Here is an 11,633-nt window from a genome sequence, read left to right as displayed (position 1 = left end):
AAATAAAAACAAATTTTGAATTGTTTACTTTCATTAAGAAATAATTTTTTGTGAACTGCTGCAGTTAAACCAATAAATTTGTCACTCGTTATCCTCATTGTGGTTCTTCTTACGAGCTAAAATTATGTTTCTTTTTAATGTTACTTCAAAATAAATGTTTAAATACTGGTGACGCAGGTTTTGCACTTACTCTCCGAGACGAATTTGGGTATAAATAAAATCATTTTATACCAAATGCAATTGTAGAGACCTCCTCAGGCAATAAAGAGAGCGCGTTAAACGTGGTCCTTCAAGACACGTCGTCTGCTCGCGGCGCCTACAGATATGCTTAAAAAAGAGCCTAAATCGACGCTGTCTACACGCCATAAACGTATACACGCTGACGTATGTTAAGCGCCATCATTTTGCGGGACGTTGCGCCATTTGTCACATTCGTATTTTTAGAGCGCAGCTCTTTGGCGTCCGTTCCTGGGTTTCGCGTCGTCGTCGGCGTCGGCCTCGTAACCAGCTCCGCCCCCAATGTAACGCTTTTCAATTGGTCGAAATGCTCGTGACGTCACAGTGCGCGAATTTCAAATGGGGCAAATTGTACTTTGGCTAGTAACCATGCAACCAATCAAAGGGATCGTATAGTGATGCTGCAACTAAGTTGGACTGAGTTTAGTTAATTGCTTAATTAATCAATTAGCCTAATTAATATAGAGGAGAATGAAGAGGTCAGAAGAAAAGAAAAGAAAAGAAAGACGCGCGCCGCAGCGACAACAGCGTCCGCGCAAAAAGACGCTGCTGAAAAAAAACAGATAAGTACGAAGCCGCGTTCCCTCCACCACCACGCACTTCCCCACTCAGTAAGACGTTGCTCGTTTCATATACGTTGTGGCGAACATCCTAGACAGTTCCAACAATTGACAGGTTAATGACAGAACACGATGGATAGAAATACAAGAATATAAATATGAAATAGCCTAATTAACCTTTCTAGTTAGACCGCATAAATCAATAAAACCGAGAACGAAATTGGTCGACTTGGGGAATCGAACCAGGGTCTCTGGAGTGCGATACGAGCACGCTAGCCACTCCGTAATGCCAGCTGAATGGTTTGGAATGAACAAAGGCGCATCTAGCTAATACGGCGTCTTCGTTCACTCCCATCTTCCTCCTTTCCCTTACGGCGAGGTGCAGGTGTCCACCCAGATATGCGAGACAGATACATTTCCTTTCCTCAAAAAATAAATTTACCGTCCAGCAAGGCGTACAGCCGAATTGGCGATGGCGTTCTGTGGACTCCCTGGCAGCGTTGCAAGACGCTGTCGCGTTCCACTCTTACAGGCGAAGCTTAACATGTTAACCACACATCAGTAACACACGCAGACAGCCAATGGACGCGTCATTCGCTGGCAGCACTTGATTCATCATTCACAACCACATTCTTAACGTACGCTCCCTTGCCGCACATGCCAAGGACGTACACCACGATCACATTCTGCGCCATTCCTCTGTACTTTGCTTTGCTGAAACCTGGATGGATCCCGAAGAGCCTCTCGAAATCATAGATTTCCTATACTGCTGTGGTGCTCGCAGAGACCACAACAGAGCGGCGGGAGTCGCTATCTACTTGCGCACAGGTCTCTCTGCAATACCAGTCGAAATGTTTGGCACGTCACATGAAGTTGCCGAACTGTGCGCCGCAAAGTTGCCCAACGGCTTGCTGGTAGTAGCTGCCTACTTCGCCCCTACCGCACTCACGAAAGACGTCGTGCACTTCCTGCAACTCGCATTAACCGTCCATCGATCCACACCGATGTTAGTAGTGGGGGACTTTAATGTTGACATAAAGACAAACAGCAATTTCCTAACACTTATGCGGGCGAACATCCCGTTCCTCTCGCTCGTAACGCGTCCCACGGCGGTGACAACCTCGCGAGGCACTTGTATAGATCTCGTCTTTGAGAATCAAGCATTGGTGTACCAAGTCGAACATATATCAGTCTATTTCTCCGACCACAAAGCTTCCTTCATGACTGTCAAGAACTGTTAGTGGAGTCTTTGTTAAAGGAATACGTGTGAAAAAAAAAAAAAAAAAATCTGTGATAGCGCATACATGTGTTGCTCGATTTCTTTGCCTCAATCTATCGAAAAGGTGAAAGAGCTTATTTGCTGCGCTCAAATTTCGCATTAGGAAGTAACGTAATCGTCGGTAATTTTTTTGTTCATGCAAACGACGTAGACACAATTACATGTTCAACCGAGTAGCGCCATCTGGTTGTTATTTCTGTCAACAAACCGACGCTCTTCTTAGGACTAGAAACGGCAGAATCATCGCTCTGAATATAAAATAAAGGAGTTTATCGCTCATGTGTTTTGTTACAGGCAAGATTAGACGAAGTGAAAGCCCACTGGCCGATTTACAGCCAGTGAAGGTGCTGAAAAAAGCGGCAACAATGACGAGTTCAGTTCGAGTTGAGGGGTCGAGCTTTGAAAAGGGCAAGTGGTCTAAATTATTGTAGCGAAAGCTACATTGGCCACGAACTTGCGATTTCGCTGTGGCGGTGCTCCGAGGATGCACAGGGACCGACCTTGAGCCGTTGCCTAGCAACCGCCGCAGCTGGAGGACGCCGCGCGCTCGCCGCGCCATCTGGCATGACGTCACACCGCGCGCCTCTAAGCGGCGAACACATAGTGCTAGCACTCGACATAAAGGGAGCCTTCGATAACATGGGACATGCGGCCATCATAGAAGGTCTCAATAACAAACTGTGGAAGCAGAGCCTTCCGTTATGTCAAAGCCTTTCTCACGGAACGAACAGCTACGATAGGCATCGGAGATACAAGAGCGGAGAGCTTTACGGTGCCAAACAAGGGTACCCCGCAAGGCTCAGTAATATCACCGCTACTATTCAACATAGCGATGATAGGACTCACGAAAGTACTGGACGAAATAGAAAACATCAGCTACGCAATGTATGCAGATGACATAACAATATGGACAACCACAGGCTCCCTAGCAGCTAAACAAGAGCGGCTACAAAAAGCGATCGACCATACTGAACAATACGCCAGGGCCAGAGGATTATCGTGCTCTGCAGAAAAATCAGAATACGTAAGAATCAAAAAAGGTACATGAAAATACGACTCCCAAATCACCCTGAAACTCGGAAACGAGACAATACCTGAGAAAACGGAAGTCAGGGTACTTGGAATGTGGCTGCAAAACACAGGCCGATGTAGCAAAATCATTGCCTCTATTAAGAATACAACAGAGCAAGTCGCCAGAATCGTGCGAAGAATCAGCAGTAGAAAGAAGGGGATGAGAGAACAGGACACCCTAAGACTCATTGACAGCCTCGTCACGAGCAGGAGCGTTATCACCGCTCCTGTTCAACATTGCTATGATGCGCCTCCCAAGCCAATTGGCCCGGGTGGAAGGCATTCAACACGCGTTATATGCAGATGATATTACAATTTGGACCACTCAGGGGAGCCTTGGAGACATGGAGGACCGCCTTCAGCAGGCTGCTTCCATAGTCGATGCGTATGCTAATGACTGTGGGCTCCAATGTGCTCCAGCGAAATCAGAGCTTCTGCATGTCAGAGCGAACCCAAAGGATAGGACAGCATTACACATCTCTCTGTCAGGAGGTCCTATTAGAGAGGTGGAGGAGCTCCGTATTCTGGGCCTTTTCATTCACCAGAGACTCAGACCGGACTCCACTATTGCGAAACTCAAGAGAGTAGGCGAACAGGTAGGGCGCATGATCCGCCGCGTTTCCAACAAGCGGGGTGGTCTGCGGGGCAGGGACGCGCTTCGGCTCGTCTATGCCTTCGTGACTAGCCGGATCCTCTACGCCGTGCCATATCTCCGCACTACTAAGCAAGACGAGGCGCGAATAGACGCCATCATCCGCAAGGCAACTAAGCGAGCCCTGGATCTCCCGGTGGCTACCTCTAATGCCAAACTCAAGGCATTGGGGGTGCTAAACTCCTACCAGGAGCTGCGGGAGGCCCACCTCGTGAACCAATACACGCGGTTCACGCAGACGGCTCCTGGGCGCCGCCTGCTAAACCGCTTACACATCCAACACGACTGCACTCCAGAGGAGGCGGAGCATATCCCAGTACTATGGCGCCATATGCTCTGGGTCTCCCCGCTCCCCCGTAACATGGACACCGACATGCATGAAAACAGACGACAAGCGCGGGCTCGGGCTCTTGAGAGACAACACGGCTCCCGACCCGGTGTATATTATGTAGACGTAGCAGGGCCATCGCCCACGGGATTTTACTCGGCCGCTGTCATTCACCAGGAAATGCACGTTGATGGACTCTCCTTTCGAGCCCCGAATTCAATGCGGGCCGAGGAAGTAGCGATAGCGCTTGCTGCCGCCCACGCCAATTCGAGAATAATCATCACGGACTCCCGAAAAGCATGTGAACATTACTTGGCAGGGGAGATCTCCCCCTTAGCTGCTTGTATTCTACGACGGACTGCCACTGATCCAACACCCAAACGAATCATTTGGGCTCCTGGCCACCAGGGCTTACGAGGTAATGAGGCCGCTGACGCGGCTGCCCGAGCGCTTACTCACCGGGCTCCTCATCCCAGCTCTTCTGGCTCGGAGACTAACCAGCCGCTGCTGCGATTCAGGGAAATATTAACACATTATAGCGACAACCACCGCCTTTTCCCGGCCCCTGCAAAAGGGCTGAGTAAGACGGAGGAGCGAACTTTAAGGCGCCTGCAGACAGGTACTCTACTCTGTCCTGCAATAATAAAACATTATGATCCTAACACGGATGGGCGATGCCCACACTGTGGGGAGACCTGTGATATCTTCCACATGGTGTGGGCATGTACTCAAAATCCCCACCTCCCCCCTTCCCCTACCCCTTCCAGAGAGGCATGGGAGACTGCCCTCCTCAACTGCTCCTCGCTTGAGTCCCAAAGGGCTCTGGTGAAACGGGCGAGAGACGGGGCCTCGTCGTGCGGTGTCCCGGACTAGGGACGCCGACCATGTAGCGGGGCCACTCTGTGGCTCCCAAACTCTTTTTTTACAATATAAAAGTTTTCACCACCACCACGAGCAGGGTTACGTACAGCCTCCCCTACCACGAACTAAACAAGCAAGATACTCGACAAATCGACACCATACTACGCAAAGCGTACAAAACGGCGCTAAAACTGCCAATGTCCACACCAACCGAAAAACTAATGGCCCTGGGAGTATCAAACACCTTCGACGAACTACGCGAAGCGCAACGTAGTGCGCAATTAGACAGACTCACTCAAACCAGAACGGGAAGACACCTACTGGAGAAATTACGGCTACCTCTAGGTACACAAAGAGACAAGGAACAGATTAATAATGAAGACAGAAACAACATCCGGGTAAGACCAATACCACGACACATGGATCCGAATTTACATCATGAAAGACGACAAGCCAGAGTCCGAGCACTCACCAGGGAACTCAGCGACAATCCCAACGTAGTCTACACGGACGCAGCAAAGTACCGATACCAACGCAAAACAATCGCCGTTGTAACAGACGAAGGAGGGCAAGAAATAACCAGCGCAACGATAAACAACCCGAACATAGAAGCAGCTGAAGAAGCCGCCATTGCTCTGGCAATATCGCACGGCAACGCAACAGGACACAACCTCACTATAGTGACGGACTCCAAACAAGCATGTAGAAACTACACAAGAGGCAGGATCGACAGCATCGCCAATCATATTCTACACACGACGAGAAGACATAAAAACACTAAACATAGTATAGTGTGGGTTCCGGGACATGAGGGGATGAGGGGCAACGTGGCAGCAGACGAGTTAGCTCGAGGATACGTCAACCGAGCAGACTCAGCACTTTGCACCACAGGCACCTTTGACCCAGTTACCGCCACGTACTCGGATATACTCGATCATTACAGGGGTCAGCGGAAACGCTACCCAGCCCCACACAAAAGGCTCACCAAAGAGGAGGCGGTAGACTGGCGCAGACTACAAACCGGTACCTACCCACACCTTCACAAACTGCACAAGATTTTACCTACACAATATGCAGACGAATGTCCGTGGTGTCAGGGTAAACCTACACTAGAACATATCACATGGACCTGCCCTAAGGCAGACTTAGAGCCAAGAATAAACCCGAGTGTGATGCAGTGGGAGCACTTGCTGGTCAGCGAGGACGAGGAAGCGCAACGATTCCTTGTGCGCCGAGCCACGATGGCAGCAGTCAAGTGCGGCATCCTGGACCAAGGATCGACCACGGCGCCCAGTGACCCGTAAGGGTCAAGAACACCAATTTATTGACAATAAAGTTTTTTCCAACCATTCATCCATCCATCCATCCATCTCCACGGAGCCGCCGCCGTTTGGTATGACGTCACACCGCTTGCCTCGTCGTTGCGCTCGTCTCCACTCGCTTCGCCCAAGGCTAACTAAGTTATGCCCCAGCTTTCGCTACGTATATCCTGCCATAGCCGAGCTAAGCCACTGCCAATATTTTTTTTTACCCGCCGCTGTGGCTCAATGGTTAGGGCGCTTGGCTGCTGAGCCAGGGTACCCGGGTTCGAACCCGACCGCGGCGGCCGCGTTTCGATGGAGGCGAAACGCGAAATGCGCCCGTGTGCTGCGCGATGTCAGTGCACGTCAAGGATCCCCCGGTGGTCGAAATTATTCCGCAGATCTCCGCTACAGCGCCTCTTTCATCTTTCACTCCAACCTTCCTCCCTTCCTTTACGGCGCTGTTCAGGTGTCCCCCGAGACATGCGAGACAGATACTGCGCCATTTCCTTTCCTAAAAAACAATTTATTGTCTTTATTATAGTTTTGAACATCTTCAGGAAAAAGCCTTAGTGAAAATAAAGTTTGCCCTTCCTTCCTTCAGATTGACTTATGAAGCCGTTCTTAAAACGATCCTTCCTTTTTTTTGCCTTCTTTATAAACGAAATGCCAAACCACGCTATAAGGGAAGGCAGGAAGATGGGATTGAAAGAAGAAAGCGAGAAAGAGGTGCCGTAATGGGGAGCTCATGAATAATTTCGACTACTTGGGGATTTAACGTGGACTGACATCGCACAGCACAGGGGTAAATTGTTTTTTGAGGAAAGGAAATGGAGCAGTATCTGTGTACGCAGAACCGCGCCGTAAGGAAAAGAAGGAAGGTGGGAATGAAAGAAGAAAGAGAGAAAGAGGTGCCGTTGTGGAGGTCTCCGGAATAATTTAGACCAAATAGGGATCTTTATTCGGTTTATTCGGGTTTAACGTCCCAAAGCGACTCAGGCTATGATGGACGCCGTAGTGAAGGGCTCCGGAAATTTCGACCACCTGGGGTTCTTTAACGTGCACTGACATCGCATAGCACACGGGCCTCTAGAATTTCGCCTCAATCGAAATTCAGCCACCGCGGCCGGGAGCGAACCCACGTCTTTCGGGTGGTGGTGGGGGTGAAAAACATTTACAGTGCAATAAATATTTACAGAGAGGTGATTGGGGTGGTGGTGGTGGTGAAAAACTTTAATCAAAGAGAGCTTGAGGGTAAAAAAAAAAAAACCCTGCTGCATGGTCGGTATCCTTAGTCCGGGACACCGCATGACGAGGCCCCGTCTCGCGCCCGCTTGACCAGAGCCCTTTGGGACTCCAGTGTGGAGCAGTTGAGGAGGGCAGTCTCCCATGCCTCTCGGGTGGGGTTGGGGGAGGGGGGAAGGTGAGGATTCTGAGTACATGCCCACACCATGTGAAAGATATCGCAGATCTCTCCACAGTGCGGGCAGCGCCCATCTGTGTTCGGATCGAAGTGTTTTGCTATTGCAGGACAGAGAAGGGTTCCTGTCTGCAGGCGCCGCAGAGTTCGCTCCTCCGCCTTACTCAGCCCCTTGGCAGGTGCCGGGTAGAGACGGTGGCTGTCGCAATAATAAATTAGAATTTCGCGGAACCGCAGAAGCGGTTTATGAGCTTCTGAACCATGAGAGCTAGGATGAGGAGCCCGGTGTGTGAGCGCTCGGGCGGCCGCATCAGCGGCCTCATTGCCTCGTAGACCCTGGTGGCCAGGAGCCCAGATAACTTTTGTGCGAGTTGGATCGGCGAGAGCGCGTCTTAGAATTTGCGAGGCAAGAGGTGATATTTCGCCTGCAAGATAATGTTCACAGGCCCGGCGAGAGTCTGTGATTACCGTTTTCGATTTTGGATCGGCGACAGCGAGAGCTATTGCGACTTCCTCCGCTCGTGTTGAATTTGGGGCCCGAAAAGATAGCCCATCGACATTCATTCCCTGGTGGACTACGGCAGCCGTGAAGAATCCCGCGGGCGACGGCCCTGTGATGTCCACGTAATAGACGCCCTCTTTATAGCCATATTGCCTCTCAAGCGTGCGAACCCGCGCTTGTCGTCTGCCTTCATGTGAAGCCATGTCCATGTTACGCGGGAGCGGAGCTACCAAGAGCATGTGGCGCCACAGCACCGGGTTGTTCTCCGTCCCCTCTGGTATGCATGTGTGTTGGATGTGTAAGCGGTTTAGCAGGCGGCGCCCAGGCACCGTCTGCGATAGCCGCGTATATTGGTTCACGAGGTGGGCCTCCCGCAACTCCTGATAGGAGTTTACCACTCCCAACGCCTTCAGTTTGGCGTTGGAGGTAGCCACCGGGAGGTCCAATGCTCGCTTTGTTGCCTTCCTGATGATGGCGTCAATGCGCTCGTCTTGTTGTTTGGTGGTGCGTAGGTACGGCACGGCGTAGAGGATCCGGCTGGTCACGAAGGCATAGGCGAGCCGTAGCGCGTCCCTGCCCCGCAGACCAACCCGCTTGTTGGAAACACGGCGGATCATGCGCCCTACCTGTTCACCTATGTTCTTGAGTTTCGCTATAGTAGAGTCCGGCCTAAGTTTGTTATTGATGAACAGACCCAGGATCCGGAGCTCCGCCACTTCTCTGATGGGACCGCCCAACAGAGATATGTGTTGTCCTTGTGGTTTGTCCTGACGTGTAGAAGCTCTGATTTGGCGGGAGCACATTGGAGACCACAGTCCGCAGCATATGCTTCGACTATGGAGGCGGCCTGCTGAAGGCGATCCTCCATCTCCCCAAGGCTCCCCTCGGTGGTCCAGATTGTAATGTCGTCTGCGTAGAGTGCGTGTTTTATGCCATCCACCTGAGCCAGTCGGCCGGGCAGGTGCATCATGGCGATGTTGAAAAGGAGCGGTGATAACACCGCCCCCTGTGGTGTACCTCGTGTGCCCATAGAGTACGGGCCGTATTCCTCGTCCTCGATCCGGAGGAGTGCCTGACGCGCAGAGAGGAAGTCTCTGACATAGGCGAAGACCTTCGCCCCGCAGTTAGTGGTGTTCAAGTTAGAGTATGGTGCCATGTTTAACATTGTCAAACGCCCCCTTAAGATCGAGGGCGAGAATGGCCTTGTCGTTTTGTTGCATGGCTGTGGGTCGTATTATGTCCCTGTGTAGTTGGAGTAGGACATCCTGTGCAGACATGTGCGGGCGGAACCCGAACATAGTGTCTGCAAAGAGGCCCTTACTCTCCATGTATGGAGAGAGGCGATCCCGAACCATCGTCTCCATGAGCTTTCCCACACACGAGGTTAATGAGATGGGTCTCAAGTTGTCCGTACTCACGGCTTTACCTGCTTTGGGGATGAACGTTACAAGCGATGTTTTCCATTCGAGTGGGAGCGGACACCCATCCCAGATCTGATTTATGTATTGTAACAAATGGAGGTATGCAGAGTCGGAGAGGTTCGCCAACAGTTTCACTGTTATGCGATCCCGACCCGGTGCCCCACCTCGGCGCATTTTAGCCAGGGCCGCCTTAAGGTCATGCAACTCAAAAGGGGCGTCTAAATCCTGATTTGGCTTGCCGGAGTACGTGTACTCGGGCCCAACCGGGTCATTTGTGCGGCAGAGATACCTGTCGCACAAAGTGTCCGCAAGTTGCGCCGTCGTACCTTGGTACCCGTGCAGAGCCCGCCGGAGCTGTTTTTGCGTCTCCCCTTTCGTTTGAGAAGGGTCGATGAGGCTGCGCAAGAGACGCCAAGTCCCCTTCGAGCTCATCTGACGCGCTGCCGAGTTGCAGCGTTCTATCCAATTGGTGTCTGTGAGCTGGGCGGCCCTATTGGCCCTTTCCCCTAACAATACTAGGTGGAGCCCCTATTCCGGGGCCCCATTGGCAAGCAACGCCGCCCGCGTCCGGTGAACCAAGGCCTTTTGGGTCTTTAGGTCCTGACAGCCGAGCAGGGCCGCCTCCCAGTCCTCTCTGGTGGGGTTGGGGTTGGGGGGGGATAGATGGGTTGGACTGACACGCCCAAACCATGTGGAAGGTGTCAGCCACCTCCCCACAGAACTGGCACGTGCCATCAAAGGATGCGTTGAAATGTTTAAGTACCGCCGGGCACAGTACAGTGTTAGTAAGAATTTTGATAAGGAGGCGCTCGTCAGCGCGATCCAGTCCCTTACAAGGGGCCGGGTAGCGCCGGTGCTCCTCCTTGTAGTAATCGGTGATGTGTTTGAATGTAAGGGATTGTCTGATTGGGAGTAGGCTTCCAAGGACAGGGAGATAGCCCGGGGAGAGAGTGCGCGGGCGGCCTGATCGGCCTGTTCGTTTCCCTGTAGGCCCTGGTGACCGGGGGCCCAAATCAGGTTGCGTGGAGTTGGATCTTCGCATCGGCAGCTATATTCCAATATGCGCCAGGCAAGCGGGGGAGCCCAGCCCAACTCATAGTTCCGACAGGCCCCTCGCGAGTCGGTGATGATGTGTTTCGACTTGGGAGTAGTGAGAGCCAGAGCAATGGCAATCTCCTCCGCGTGTGTTGCGCTGTAGGCTTTGAAAGTGAGCCCGTTAACTGTGTTTGTGTTGTGTACGACTGCGGCCGTGTACCACACCCCGTGGTGTGGGCCGGCAACGTCCACGTAATACACATGTTGTTGGTTACCACAGTATCGCGCCAACGCTTCCGCGCGCCTGGCGACGACCGCTATGGTCTTCTCTGGACATGTTGCGGGGAAGGGGTCGGACCCGGAGGGCGCGTCTCCAGGGTTCTGGCACTCTCTCTCTTTCCTCAATATGGTAGTCATGTTTGATGTGTAGCCGGTCCAAGAGGCGGCGACCGGACGTGGTCTGTGCAAGACGCGTGTATTGGTTGACTTCTCGAGTGGGCTTCTCGAAGCTCCCGGAATGTGTTTACCACGCCCAAGGCCAGAAGTCGCTGGTTGGATGTGGTGACCGGGAGGTCGAGAGCCCGCTTGATGACTTTCCGGTGGATGACCTCCAGTTGGTCATCATCATGTTTGCGCAGGTGCAAGTAGGGGGTTGAGTAGAGGATTCTACTCGTCACGAAAGCATGGGCAAGCCGCAGTGCATCCTTGCTTCGTAATCCGCCCCGCTTGTTGGAGACCCGGCGGACCATGCGGCCCACCTGGTCTCCCACTGTGCGAAGTTTGGCTAGGGTAGTGTCGACCCTGCGTTGATGGTGTATGAAGAGACCAAGGACGCGGATCTCCTTGGACTCCCGGATTGGTCCCGAGTGGAGACTGATGCAAAGCGGAGTTGTGTCCCGAGGGGAGGGACGTATGTGCACAAATTCTGATTTAGATGGGGCGCAGTGGAGTCCGTAGTAGGCCGCG

Source organism: Amblyomma mixtum, chromosome 5, assembly GCF_055824585.1.
Source record: "Amblyomma mixtum isolate Tamu chromosome 5, ASM5582458v1, whole genome shotgun sequence".
Classification (NCBI taxonomy): Eukaryota; Metazoa; Arthropoda; class Arachnida; order Ixodida; family Ixodidae; genus Amblyomma; species Amblyomma mixtum.
The sequence above is the reverse complement of the archived record's forward strand: the minus strand, read 5'-3'. Positions refer to the sequence as shown.